The following is a 14,683-nucleotide window of genomic DNA, read 5'->3' on the forward strand; positions in this document are numbered from 1 at the left end:
AATAAATGATTAGCTCATCTTAATACCCCCCTCAAGTTGGAGATGTATTTCTTATATCCAACTTTGCCAAAGTATTGCTGAATGTTTGACTCATGTAAAGACCTTGGTTAAAATGTCTGCTAACTAATCAGAGGTTGTCACATTGTTCAAAGTCATGAGACCATCTTATATCTTGTTCCTTACAAAATGATAGTCGACTTCTATGGACAGCTGACTGGATATCACAAAAAATAGCATAAGGTGTAAAGGTTGGTACAATTAGTTCCTCAAATCTCACCAACAACCTTTCTTAAGGATCTATACCCTGCTTCAACTGAAGATAGGGATACCGCCTAGCTAATTGGAGTATTGTCTAGCAACACAATGTAGCTTGCGACAGACCTTCTAGAATCCGGACATGCTTTCTATCTCTTTTTAGTGAAATTGGTCTGATTTTGATTAAACAATTCCTAATTAGAATCACAAAAAGCTCTAACTGCGCCGTTTGTACTATTGGACATACAAATCCCAATAATGGATCTCCTTTAACATACTTGAGTAGATGGAAAGCTGCCTGCAAGTGAGACTCTCTAGGATCTTGCAAGAATTGACTTAATGTTGTACTTCATAGAATACGCCCCACCTACTGTTAGTGAGGAAATTCAGCTTCACCGCCAATTTTCTATAAAATATAGGATTTGCAAGAGTTGTGTCTTTTTTAGCCTTTAACTGTCGAGTTGGATCAAAAGGAGAAGGAGAAGGAGAAGGGGAGAATGTAGACAGTCAAATTCATTCTAGAGATCCAAAGCAATCTTTCTTTGTGAGATAAGTACTTCATCAATATTGATAAACTTCCAGATCTAGGAAGTAGTGTAATATTCTCATGTCTTTGATTTTGAATTGATCATGCAAAAATAACTTCAGGGAATGTATTTTTCAAAGTCAGTACCTATCAATATCACATCATTTACATACATGACTACAAAGACGACTGAAGCGTTGGACTTCTTGTAAAACAAGTGATAGTCATTAATTGTATGAATATAACCTCTAAAATATAAGGAACAATGAGTTTCGCATACCACTGTCTACTTGGCTGTTCGGGGCCATACAGTACTTGTTTAGTTTACACACTATGTTTGGAGCTTCAATTATCAGTATGGAGGTTCAACCATATAAATTTCCTCGTACAAATTTTCATTAATAAACAATCAAAGATCTTACAATTTTAAGTTTTACAATTGGTAAGAAGGTTTCTACATAATTTATGCCTACTTGCTAAGTGTAACCCTTCACAACTAACCTGACTTTAAATCTCTCAATACTCCGCAACCAATCATGTAAATGCAAGCTAACCATATGAGAGCATGGATCCTCAACCCTAAGCTACCATGAGAATCCTATCTCAAGTTATTCCATGAAATACACCTTACATGTAATTCACGCTACCATAAAATGCACCTTGCATGCAAGTCAAGCTAACATTAGGAGAGTATAGGTCTTTCCCCTAAAGCTACCATGAAATGGTTTTGGCCAAACCAAGTCAATCTAACATGATCAAGCATCCCATAAACACAAGACCAAGCTAATCATGGGAGAGTCCATTACCTCCATCTTAAGCTACCATGAAGGCACTCTAGTCATGCTACTTCAAGCTACTTTTAGGAGAGCTACATTACTCGATCCCAAGTTACCATGGGAACCACCATACCCAAGCTACCATGAAGTTCCACACCTCAAGCTACCATGAGTAATCTAACCCAAGCTTCCATGAGATTCACCATCCCAAGCTACCCTTGAGACCTACTATCTCAAACTACCATGTCCTTGGTGTTGTCTCACCAAGTTTACTACACAAGAAGTGATCATACAATATAAATTCAAGCTAATCCTTAGTCTACTATGAAATGATTTACGTTAGGTTCTTAAGTTAACCTAGGACTCCTCTATATGAGAACTTGCTTCTCCTAATCATATTCATGTTTAGGTGTAAAGGAGGAAGGAAATATCATCACAATCATCTTCATCAAGACTTTACCCCAAAAGCTAACAGCCCCTAAATGATTATTACCTTTAATTCATTATGATCTATGTTCAATTACATGCTTACTTCATTCAATTATAACATTAGAAGGCAACTCTAGTCATGCATGATCATAAAGGTTCAATGTCACTTTACAAGTCAAGACCAACCTAGATCAATTAAGCCTAATTCAATCCATATCTAGGTGATTCCATCATGATCAAATAGTATAGAATACAATTGACCAAAGAAGATTAACATAAGACCTTCATCTAGCCTCCAATGACCGAAAATCACCATGATCACCTTCAAGTTCAATTACTACAATTCAATATGAATTCACCATGAAAATAGTGAATAATCATCATATAAACATCATTGAATGCTACCCACTAGATTTGGATCATAATCAAGCCTTACACAGAATGCAATCACAATCCTCTCTAGATTGGGGTTCTTTGGATTCACGATTGAAGGGAAACTAAGGAGGCTTGATGGATGAAAGAATCCATGAATGAATAAGCTTCACATATCTTAGATAATAGCCTTAATACTAGCTTGAATCCTTGAATAAATCGTCCTAAGCTGCTGCCCCCAATTCTGCTTCTTCTCCAATGATGTTCTTGAGAGTTCTATTGTGAGAGAAAGGTTTTGATTTGGAGTCTAGAGCCTAAGTGGGTATTTTATTGTTTAAATACTCCTAAAATACCTAATGGCACCTAATTTAACCTCCCATGCATTTATTTGGACTTGAAGTGAATTTCCCAATTCACCCCTTCACTTAACAGTGAACTGGCAGGAAGTTGCAGACCCATCAACGGTTTCCCACCTACGGGGCGTTGACCATACGACGGGCCGTCCTGGAATGCTGTCGTTCTGGTAAGAGACTACTCAATTGAGTCTTTTTCTCACGAGACCAAGTGTCAACCAACGCCCACCATTGACGGGGTGTTGATGGACCTACGGTCCATTGATGCCCCTCGTTGGTTGGGACTGGTTTTAACAACTTTTTCTCTTAACATGGGTCCCTCTTCAAGTACCCTTAGGTGGGTTCTTGGGAAGTCTTTCCTGGACGTTTTCACTCTAAATACGTCCGTCTAGGTTTTAGGAACTATCCCTATCAATTTGAACCCCAAACTCAACTTAAACCTCATGAAACATACTAAGGCACGCTAGCACGTCTCAAGGCTAACTTTTAAATGTCACCAGACGTTTCACTCTTAATTCTCTCAAACTCTAAACACTGCCTCTTAACACCATATTTGATCCTTTTAGTACCTTATAAGCTCTTGGACTCACATGTAAGACTCTATTTTACCTTATTGATTTTGTGGTCCTTACAACATTGTAATGGTAGTTATGATTTAGATTATATGTCTGGGAACTTTTATTGAAGTCCGGGTTGGAATTTTTTGGAGTAAGGTTTGATGTTTTGTTTGTTCTGTTCATTGGAAGGTCACTATGTATCTTGTTATCTTGCAGAAGTCGCAAAATAATTAAGACTTATACCTATAGTTACCCTTACGCATACGCCTTCCATAACCACTAGGCAAGTAATTAGGAATTCGATTAGGGGAATGAGAAGCCCCAAAAAAAATTTGCCCAGAAGAATTCATAGTGAGATAAATAGATTCCATGTTCATTATAGTATGTGACTTAAATTCTCGATGTTTTCCTCTTGAATCATAATGGAGAAGGCTTGTGACATTGAAGGTAAAGGAACCATTATGAGAATACTCACTCTGAATACATTACATGCCTCATTCATCCCCATGAGAAACTGAATCAATCGTCGGTCTTTCTCTTCTTTGTGTTGATTTTCCTTTGCTCTAGAAATACAAACACATGCACAATGACTCTTACGGCAGAAAGTATTGAATTTTTCCCATAACTTTTTCATTTTTGTGTAATACGCAGTTATATCAATACTACCATTAGTCAAATTGTTGATTTCCATCTGGATATGGTACAACTTCTCTCCATTCGTTTGATCATATCAATCTTTGAATTTCTTTCATAGCTCCATGAAATCTTTCACATACTCCAGACTATTAGATATTCATTTGGATAAGGAATTCAAAATTCATGAGGTTAGCATATCATTACATTGCTTATTGTCGGAATCAGAAGGAATTAAGCTAAGTGCGCTTGCAGTCGTCATTGATGAAGCCTACTTTGTTCTGCACCAAAACAACTCAAAAAATACTCTTTCGCAAGGATCTGTATCCCCCTTCATTGAAGGTCACTAGGACAAAGACTTAACCAAGTCTATTTGAAGGATGCATGTACAATGGATTGCTCGAATCAACCAATCCAGTAACACTAGTGGATGCACCAATGTTCGCAGCTTGCGTTGATCCATCTATCGCCATGAACGAAGATAAAAACATTAAGTCAGAAAAGAAAAGAAAAGAAAAAAATCGGAAAAAAGGATTAGACGATGCTTCACCTATGCTCTGATACCATGTCAAAATTGGAAAGATCTATGCTCTTCCACCATCAGTTTGCCCAATGGGAGCATCTTTACACAAATAGAATTATTTTGTGAGAATTGGAAAAATTATCTTATTGACACATCGAGGGAGTATATATATAATATACTAACTATATACAATTGTTACTACTCTACCTCACTAACTAATTAACAAATTAATTGATTTTTAAATCCAGATAAATAAGCTTTTCAATTATAAATGTTTATTAGTAAGCAAGTAAGCATTATACTGCATTCCAAAGTCTACTATTCTATATTTATCAGACTTTTCTATACATGTTTTTTTAGGCCTCCTTCATAGGCCAAAAGAAACACATTTCGAACATCCATTTTCAGATATATATTACTCGTGTAGTAGTTTTTCAATTCTTATAGTTTTCTTTTTGAGAGTCAAAAATATAATTTTTTACTAACATTTTGATATGTATTTTTTTTCTAATATTGATATGAAAAAACTTGCAACTTATAGTAATTTCCGTATAGTTTTGACAAGTGTGTGAAAGACGAGTATACATCTTAAATCCACCTATAAAAATGTATTAAACTGGAAGTCATGCCCAGTACTCTCGGTAAATACTCAACATGCAATCAAATACATCATTTAGTCTTTTTATAATACGGAGGTTGATAAATATTATTAGATTAATTTTTAAAATATGTATATCAATATTTAATTTTAGGCGAAAGTAATCTACAACCCCTAAAATTTATCCTCATTTTTCATTTAGACACCTCAACTAAATCTAGTACCTATTGAGCACCTCTACCACCCCAGATTTGAACCGTCTAAACATTTTTCTTATCACTTTTCATAAACTGTCTGACGCGTGTATTTAATCTCCCCACGTGTATCTGACGTGTATAGAATGACCATTTAGAAATAACCATGTGTAACTGACGCGTATTTAAAAATGTCTTAATTGGGGAAATTCCCAAATCGTTAACTTTGACAGAAGACTTCTCTCTCTCTCTTAGCAAATTTTTTCAAATTGAAGTTCTCCAACTTCGCGATTTCCTCCAGATTGAAGTTCGATTAGTTTTGTTCGTGTTACCATCTTGAATATTTCCTTGTGTAAGTTAGGATTATCAATGTTTTTTTACATGTTTTGTTAAATGAATTCCAAAAAGCTAAAGTTTTGTAAAAATATAGTGTTCGTGATTTTAGCGAATATTATGACCCTTCTCTATTATTACCCAAACAATATGCTTTAAAGCTTAGTTGTATTGGTTATATGAGCATATTCTGTTATCTTAAGCTAGGGTTTGTTTGATATATTGTAGGGCTAACAATTGACCATGGAGGAGATTATAATTACAAAGATTTACCATGGTGGAATCTTATCCGAGATTTCTGTCCCTACTTATGTTGGAAACAGTGTGCCTGCACTCAGGTATATTATTAAGGACCAATTTTCCATTTTGGAACTACTGTATTATACTAGAGAATTGGGGTATGAAACTGTTAAGGGCTATTATGTTAAGAATTTATTGAATAAACAATGAATCCTAATTACAACTGACCTACATCCACTACACCAAATTAAAGACTTAAAACATGATGAAATTTTGAAGTTTTTGTCAGACATGTGTTAGATGAACCTTCACTTGACACCGAGGAACCTAGAGGCTATCTAACTAATGTAGAAGGTGTTGATGTTGATCTTGTGAAGAGGGTGAGATTGTTGACCTAGGTTGAGAAGGTGAGGTTGTTAATCTTGGTGGTGAGGGTGGTGATGTTAATATTAGTGAAGAAGGGTATAGCTATTGAGGGTGAACCTGTAAACCTAGGTGGAGAGGGTGTAAATTATAACCTAGGTGGAGAGGGTGTGGATGATAACCTAGGTGGAGAAGATGCATCTGATTTCTTGACTAGTGATTCAGATCTAGATATACCTTCAGATGGTTAAGATATTTATGAGGAATTGAGAGCTTTTAGGCAAGAAAGAAGAAACAAAAAATAGAGAAAAGGGCTACTGAGTTTGAAGAAATATTAGTTGGATAGGTTGGTGGTATAGATAGAGGCTTTGAGGGTATTGAAAAAAATAAAACTAACAACTATGCACGAAAATTGGGTGGAGATGAGGATTATATTGATAGCTCTAACTGTTCGAGTGATGATAGTGATGAACAACTAGATGTGGATGTTGTTAGGGGAGTAGATATATCTGCTATTAGGAGAAGCAAAAAAAGTTAGGTATGATGAAGATCGTGAAATGTCAATATTTGAGTTTGGAATAGTTTTTGAAGGTGCAAATCAGTTCAGGAAAGCAGCGGAAAACTATGTGGAGTACAGGAGACAGTTAAAGTTAAGACCTAATAAAAACATAGAGTGAGGGTGAAGTGCAAAAATCCTAATTGTAAGTGGTTGTTATATGTTTCCATTCAGGAACTGATTTCATTGTAAAGAACTATCATCCTGTTCACAAGCGTATTCCATTAAACATGAATAAGTTGCGTAATTCAAAGTTAATTGCTAGAAAATTTAATGACATATTTGTATCTCAACCAAGCATAAGGATTTGGGAAATTCAATATTTGTTTAGGAAGATATCGAGTCTTTATGTTGGTAAGACTCTTTATTTTAGGGCTAAACATAAAATTATGAAGGAAGCCATGGGTGATTGAAATGTGAAATTTGCCAATTATGTGACTATGCAGATATGATCAAACAAACCAATCCTGAAAGATCTTGTTGGAAAAAATGGATAAGGAAACTGAACTAGGAAAGAACATTTTTATGTCTTTTTATGTGTATTTTCGTGCATTTAAGAAAGGATGGTTGGAGGGGTGTAGGAATATAATTGAATTTGATGGTTGTTTGCTCAAGGGAGCTTGTAAGGGTGAGCTATAAATTGCTATCAGAAAGAATGGAACAATCAAATGTATCCCATTGCCTGGGCTGTTGTGGATATAGAAAATAAACCTAGTTGGATCTAGTTCATAATTTATTTAATTGCTGATCTAAACTTGGAAACTGGTGAAGATTTTATTATAATGTCAGATATGCAAAAGGTATTGACTTATTCATATATTTTTATATTTTAGTTTTAATTCTTATATTTTAGTTTTAATTTGATATTTACTACTTCAAGTAATTATTTTATACATATTTCTTGTTAGGGACTTATTCCTGTCTCGTCAGACTTGTTACCACCAAATGCTGAGAAAAGGATGTGGGCTAGACATATATAGAGTAACTGACATGTGAATTGGAAAGGAGAAGAAATAAGGAAACAATTTTGGAGATTCTCAAATGCCTCCTTTGAGGTCAAGTATAGTGAAGAAGTACATGCAATGTATAAGCTAGGTGAGAAGATAATAACAGAGGACTTGCTACATTATGATCCTATAAATTGGTGTAGGCTTTTTTCAGACTCACTCCAAGTGTGATTTTGTATAAAATAACTTATTTGAGACTTTTAATAAATGGATCTTAGCTGCTATACATAAATTAATTATTACTATGTTAGAGGATATTATGCATAAAATGATGAACATATATATATGCATGATCAAATTTGCTAAAACATGGATACCAAACATTGTACCTATGGAAAGGGGCAACACTAGAAAGAAATAAAGAGTATTCAAATAACTGTAACGTTTAATGGAATGGAGTGAATAGTTTTTTGCTTATTATTATTTGAATCAAGATCCTGATCTACATGTAGAGCACTAGTATAAGAAGGAAACATTTCTCAAGCCTTACATCCATTTCATCCAACCTATTCCCAATATGAGGATGTGACCTAAAACTACGAATCCATCAATAGAGCCTCCAAAATCAAGAAAAATATCAGGCAGTCTTGTCAAGAAGAGAAGAAAGAGTAAGGAAGAGCCAAAAAAAGGGGGGAAACTTTCAAGAAAAGGAGTAAAGATAACATGTTCCATATGCAAGAAAATTTGTCATAACAAAGTTGTGTGTTCACATACTTCATATTCACATTTGTAAATTGCTTAAAGTTTATATAGATTATAATCATATATTCTAATTTATGGTGATATAGTATGGGAGGGAGAGCACTTCTCAACCTACAAATTAAGAAAATTCAAACCAATAAAATTATTCTCAAACAGGAGTAAGATTTGATTTACATATTCATTTGAATTAATTTTCATTGTATAAGTTATTCATATCTTCTTATTTTTGTTCAAAAGGTTAAAACACAATCAAGTCAATGAAGTTCTGTTTGTGCTGATAACACTACAGTGCCAAGAACTACTCAAACAACAATAATATTAGATTTAATAATTTATTCGCATTTTCTAATTGTTCTACAAGTTATTCATATATTTCTTATTTATGCTATATAGTTTACAATGGAAGGTCTATCTACAATGGGAGGTTCATCACATTCTACTTTCAGAACCACATATGCAACTATACAATCAAGTCAATCAAGTTCCATTTATGCTGACACAATATCTGTGTCAAGATTGGCTCATAATAGGTTTCAAGTTGGGAGTGGAAGAGGATTAGGAAGAAAAAAGCTAATGCAAGAGGGATCTCATTTGTTACTGAAAGAGATAGTTCTTCTAGTCAACTGCCACCTTTATTAGGTTATAAAAGATCATACAGTTCTGACTAATTTGTTGCTGCTACTAGAGGAAACAAAAGGCCTACAACTTGTTTTGGTGTTTACTCTGATTCTAACAACCGGAGCTCAAGTATTTAGTGTATGTTCACTTAATATGTTTACTCTATTTTAGTATATATTCTGATAGCCATTATGATCTTACCTTATCTTACACTTTTTTTCTTATACTGCAGCTTGATACATCAAGTGAAAAGATTCTTCTTGGGCCAACAAAATTGAAGAGTGCCTCACCAACCAATATAGACACTGATTTTAAAATTTCGTGGCCTAAAAAAGAATGGAAAAGATGCAGTCAGCACCTCAAAGTTGCAACAAATGAAAGCAAACAAGAAAAACTGAAAGTAGTTCATTTGGAAAGTTTTTATGATTTTGGCCCATGTTAAAAGGGTTTTCAAACAAGCTACTCTTTAGTTTATTTTGAGCACTCGTGTAATGTATTTTTGAACCGTACCTTTGTGTTAGCATGACTATGTATTTTTGAACCATGCAAAACAATTATTTTTTATCACCTCTCTATGCATTTGTGTTATTAGCTCAGTTTTTGAACAACAACTACACTACCTCTCAATATATTTGTTTTTGTCAATTTGAACAACAAATACACTACCTCTCAGTACATTTGTATTTTTGTTAATAAGACTAGTCGATCTCAAAATTAATTTTAGAAACAGGGCAAGAAAACATAGGCAAGTTATAAAAGAGACACTGATCAATTCAATTCAAACTTCTACTTGATGTAAAATATGAACTTAACAGACCAACTAAGTACAACACTAATTGATCTAGAATAGTCTCCTAACTACTGCAAAACTAAACAATTAAGTACTACAATCTTGAACTACTATGAACTACACAATATTAAAGAACCATTTTATAGTTATCAGAGAAAGAAAAACAATCACAATTCAGTTAAATTTGACGTTTTTCTAATTTCTTTGGAGTTAAACTTTCTTGAGCTTCTTGTTAAGTACCATCATTTTCTCTTCATTTCATTCAATTGAAATATCAAAGAATCCTCTTTAAGCTCTTTCACTTTTCTCTTTAGTCGATCAATCGGATTTTGACCATCTATAAATCTATTCATTAAGGATGATTCATCGACATTTTCAAGCGACAGATCAATCCACCTAAAATAGATACATCCATCATTTTGCAACAAACCACATAACAATAATAAATATACAAAAATTTTGATTTTTCAAATAATACAATAACATTAATTTTTGTTCGGATAATTACAAACCTTTGATGCTTTGCATCCTAAAATCGACGACATGGGTTCAATGGAGTCCTCTAAGTTTTCAGTCGACAATAATAACCACACTTACACATATCAAATTCTTCTATATTCACTGAACTTTACGATATTTGATAAAAGACAATTGATTTAGAAGAGAGAAACGTTGGATATTTAGAAAAAGAAGAGAGAACTGGGAAAGAAGAGAGAACTGGAGATTTAGGGTTCTAAAATGGAATTGGGGGAATAATTGGGAATTTTAACATTCCAGTTAAAATTTTAATGTTGGAGGATCTTAAAGACAGGGTAAAAAATGGGAGAAAAAACAATTCGCACGTCCCATTTGCGTGACTGACAAACAACTTTCCATGTAGACCAAAAAATGCTTAGACGTTCAAATCTGAAGTGATAGAGGTGTTCAATACAGGAGGAGACTTACGTAGACGATCCTAGTGCTCGAGCACCCATTGACTCCGATAAAATTTTTGTATATACATATAGAGAGAGGGATAATATGAAACATATGATATTAATTATAAATAAGCACCCATTGAACAAAAGCAATCATGGCTGCTGATTTTTGTTTGAAATATAAGGCTTGTAAGCAAGGCGGGCGAGGGTTTGAATCCTTGTCAGCCCATCCTTTTTCTACGAATTTTTCACATTTCTATTACTTTTTCTAGCGAATTTTACACCTTTTTTTTATTAAGCTTCTTTTACAACCAATTTTGTACCTGTTTTGACTTTTCCTATTCTTAATTAGTTTAGGCTGTCAAATTATTTTTTTTTAACTTTTTCTATGCTTTATAACCTTTTTCAATACCGATTTTTGAGGTTCTTTCTTTAACAAAATACGAAATTATTTTTCTTCTGCTTGTTTCAAAGAGATTGCAACCAGCCCAACACCAAACTTCAAGCTTTTTTTCTTTTCAAAATCAAAATACAAAAGCAAGGTAATAAGATTTGATGTTTGATTAAAGTTAGATAATGAAAAAAAGATTTGGGGAATTAGATTTGGAGATTTTCATTGCTCATGGCCAGTGGCGGATTCAGAATTCAAACGATATATAATATTACTAGCAGGTGAATGTGACTTATAATTAGAGGTTATTTTTTATGATGATAATATTAGTCCTTTTTTATTTTTACTTTTTTATTTAAGAGTTTGAGCTAGTATAGGTTTACTTTTTTTTTTTAGTTTGAGTTAGTATATGTTTACACTATGTGATTGATAACAATTTTATGTTAAAGGAAGTGAGCATCCACAATCTTGAAATTCTGAATTCGCCAGTAATTTAATAGATACTAGACTTAGTTAAAATGTTTAAATGAGTTCGAGGACAACTTTGAGGGACCATGACTTTAACCTAAATTTTATGAACAAACCACGAATTCACATTCTCCATTTTCAGGGTATAAACTCGTCCATCTATATATGTACGCAGGGCAAACAAAATACTTCTCTCTCTTACCTTTCCATCTTTTAATAATCAGGGATTTGTTAGTTGTTACGGCAAAATAACTACCACTAGTACAATACTTTTTATTTATTACTTTCATCCTATAAAGATAAAAATATATTATTATTTTTTCATGTTTTTAGCCTACATATTTGTTGAATGCCTTGAATCGGACCCGTTACAAACAGAAAGGACGGGGGTCTCGCTGCCCGGTCAGCGAGTCGGGGGATCCAGGGGGGCGACGCGCCCCCTGGCCTGGGGGTCCGGGGGGGCGGAGACGCCCCCGGCCCGACGGTATATAATGTTGTTGTATTGGGCCCTTAATTATCTGTCAATTCTGTATGTTGGGCCCAAGCCTGTTAGGGCGTAGCTTAGCACTATATATAGACGCTATGGCAAACCCTATTCGGTAATTCTGTTCTTGCCTCTCCATAATAAAACTGCTCCCCCTCTTCCCCGTGGACGTAGCCAATTTATTGGTGAACCACGTAAATCTGTTGTCTTTGTTTTTCGCGCTTATATTTTCTCGTATTATCTCGAATTCCGCATAACAATATTAATTACTTCATTCTCTAAATTATTTTTCAAAATCTAAAATCATATTTAATTAATTATAAAATACTCATGTTAATTATTGTTTTTTACTAAAACATGTTTGATATGAATAAGTAAAATTGAACAGAGGAGTGTAAATAATTAATGTGTGAAGAAGTAGTTGTTCGTGGCAGGAGAGGAATATATAGGCAGTGCCGTAGCCACATGATGGTTAGACCTGTCTAATTAGACACCTTTTGTTGGAAAAATACAATATATACAAGTAAATGATATATAAAATAATTAAATAACATATTTTGGACACTCTTAACATAACAAGTTGTTATATAGCTCACTAGTTTTGCCTCCTTGAAATGAAGAAGTGTTCGCTATTCTTTACACTTTGTGAAATTTCTAATCTCGCCACTTTATGGGGACCCCTTTTACCTTCCGTTAGGCAGCAAATATGAGAATTTCTCAGAAAAAGGCAAACACGCTTAAAACTAGAGAAAAGTAGGCATGAAAAACTCAAACAACGAAAGGTATTGAAAGCTAAAATGTGGAAGAATTGACAGCCAAATAATATATTTATGAGTCAAAACAGATTAACAAACAATTAAGTACCTTTTTGGTCTAGTTTGAGTTGGAATGCACTCCCCCCCCCCCCCCCTCCCTTTTTTTTTAATTAAAAAAAAAACACCGTAAATCACTCCATAAGAAATTGGTTGTTGACCTCTAAATCCTCCTTAATTTCTGCCTAATTAATCATCTGACTTTTCCTCCTAAATTTCAAATTACTAACTTGAAAAAAATCATATAAGTAACGTAACTTAAATTGCGTTGATTAAGAATAAATTCATATACAAGTTTCAGATTATAGTAAATATGTTTATTTTCCCGCTATTCGATCAAATTAAGCATGAGGTTTTCATGTTTCTCTTAACATGGTCAACCATTGCTATTAAATCAATTTTATTGAGAAAATGACGGTTTTAAAATGCTGTCACGATCATGTTTAGTGATCTCAGTTGGTGGTTAATAGGATTTCTCCACATGTTATATATATATATATATATATATATATATATATATATATAGCTATTTCGACGGCGTCTGAATAATTTTGAGTATTAGCGTGTATTTTAAAATTCAGTTAGTCAGGTAAATAAATATTCTTAAATACTATCAATAATTTAAAAATAAAATTAATAATTCACGCCAAATTTAAAAATATTTTCAATACTTTTCTAAGTCCCAACTTCATTTCTACGTATACTTATGTTACTTCATTTTTAGGTTATAAATTAGGAAAAAGGTCTGAAATATATTCGAACTTTGATTGAAATTAATATAACGATACCAAAATTTGAAAAGGTCCTTTTAACCCTGCACTATTTAATAATGTAGTTTAAAGGTATATATATTCTCATGTGGACATCATAATATTGCATCATTATAAATAATAGTGTGTCTACGTGGGTATATTTATATCTTTAAAATACACTATTAAATAGTGAGAATATAAAAAAAAATCAAAAATTTAAAATTATTACAATAATTTCGATAAAAATTCAAATATATTTCGAACATTTTTTTCCTTATAAATTCATGAATAATGTCCACATCATACGTGTTACTAGAAATTTGTATTGTGCAAATACATATCCTAAGCCTAATTAAGGGGATGATGATAAAATATAAGTGATCAAAGAGTATATGTTTATAATTTCGAAAAAGTGTTGCTTCCTAGGTTCATGGGTATATATATGGGCTCCTAGTTTTGCAGTGCTGTCGACTTGAGAAATAATAATGAAAGTTTTTAATGGATATGCATGGGAAAATAGTTCTGTCTTTAATAAGCAACTACGAAGAAAATATAAATATATTCTCCAAACATGTTCTACGTAAGTTTAAATTGTTGGCATGATATTACTTTCATTGTTATGAAACAATCCCATTACCCCCTAAAAGTTTTAACGTAAAGGTTATGTTTTTCAATTTTTTGATAACTTTTTAATATATATACATATTAACGGATTTCTTGGCAAAATAATACTAAGTTAATGCGCTCGAGCTTGATCGCATCAAGATTTCTAGCTCCGCCTCTATTTGGAGTATTATCTCATACTCTTTCCGTCTACTTTTATTTGTCATGTTGCATTTTTTGAAAATTAATTTAACTAATTTTTAAAGTTAAATTAGATTGTATTAATTTGATATTTTAAATTAAAATTTTAAATATCTAAAAACAATATGAAAAGTATTATAAATTTTAATTTTTTGCATATCAATATGATGAAAAAATACTGCTTAAAACATTAATCAAAATATTTATTATTTAACTCTAAAATAAAAAGT

Source organism: Solanum pennellii, chromosome 9 (genome assembly GCF_001406875.1).
Source record: "Solanum pennellii chromosome 9, SPENNV200".
In the NCBI taxonomy this organism is placed as follows: domain Eukaryota; kingdom Viridiplantae; phylum Streptophyta; class Magnoliopsida; order Solanales; family Solanaceae; genus Solanum; species Solanum pennellii.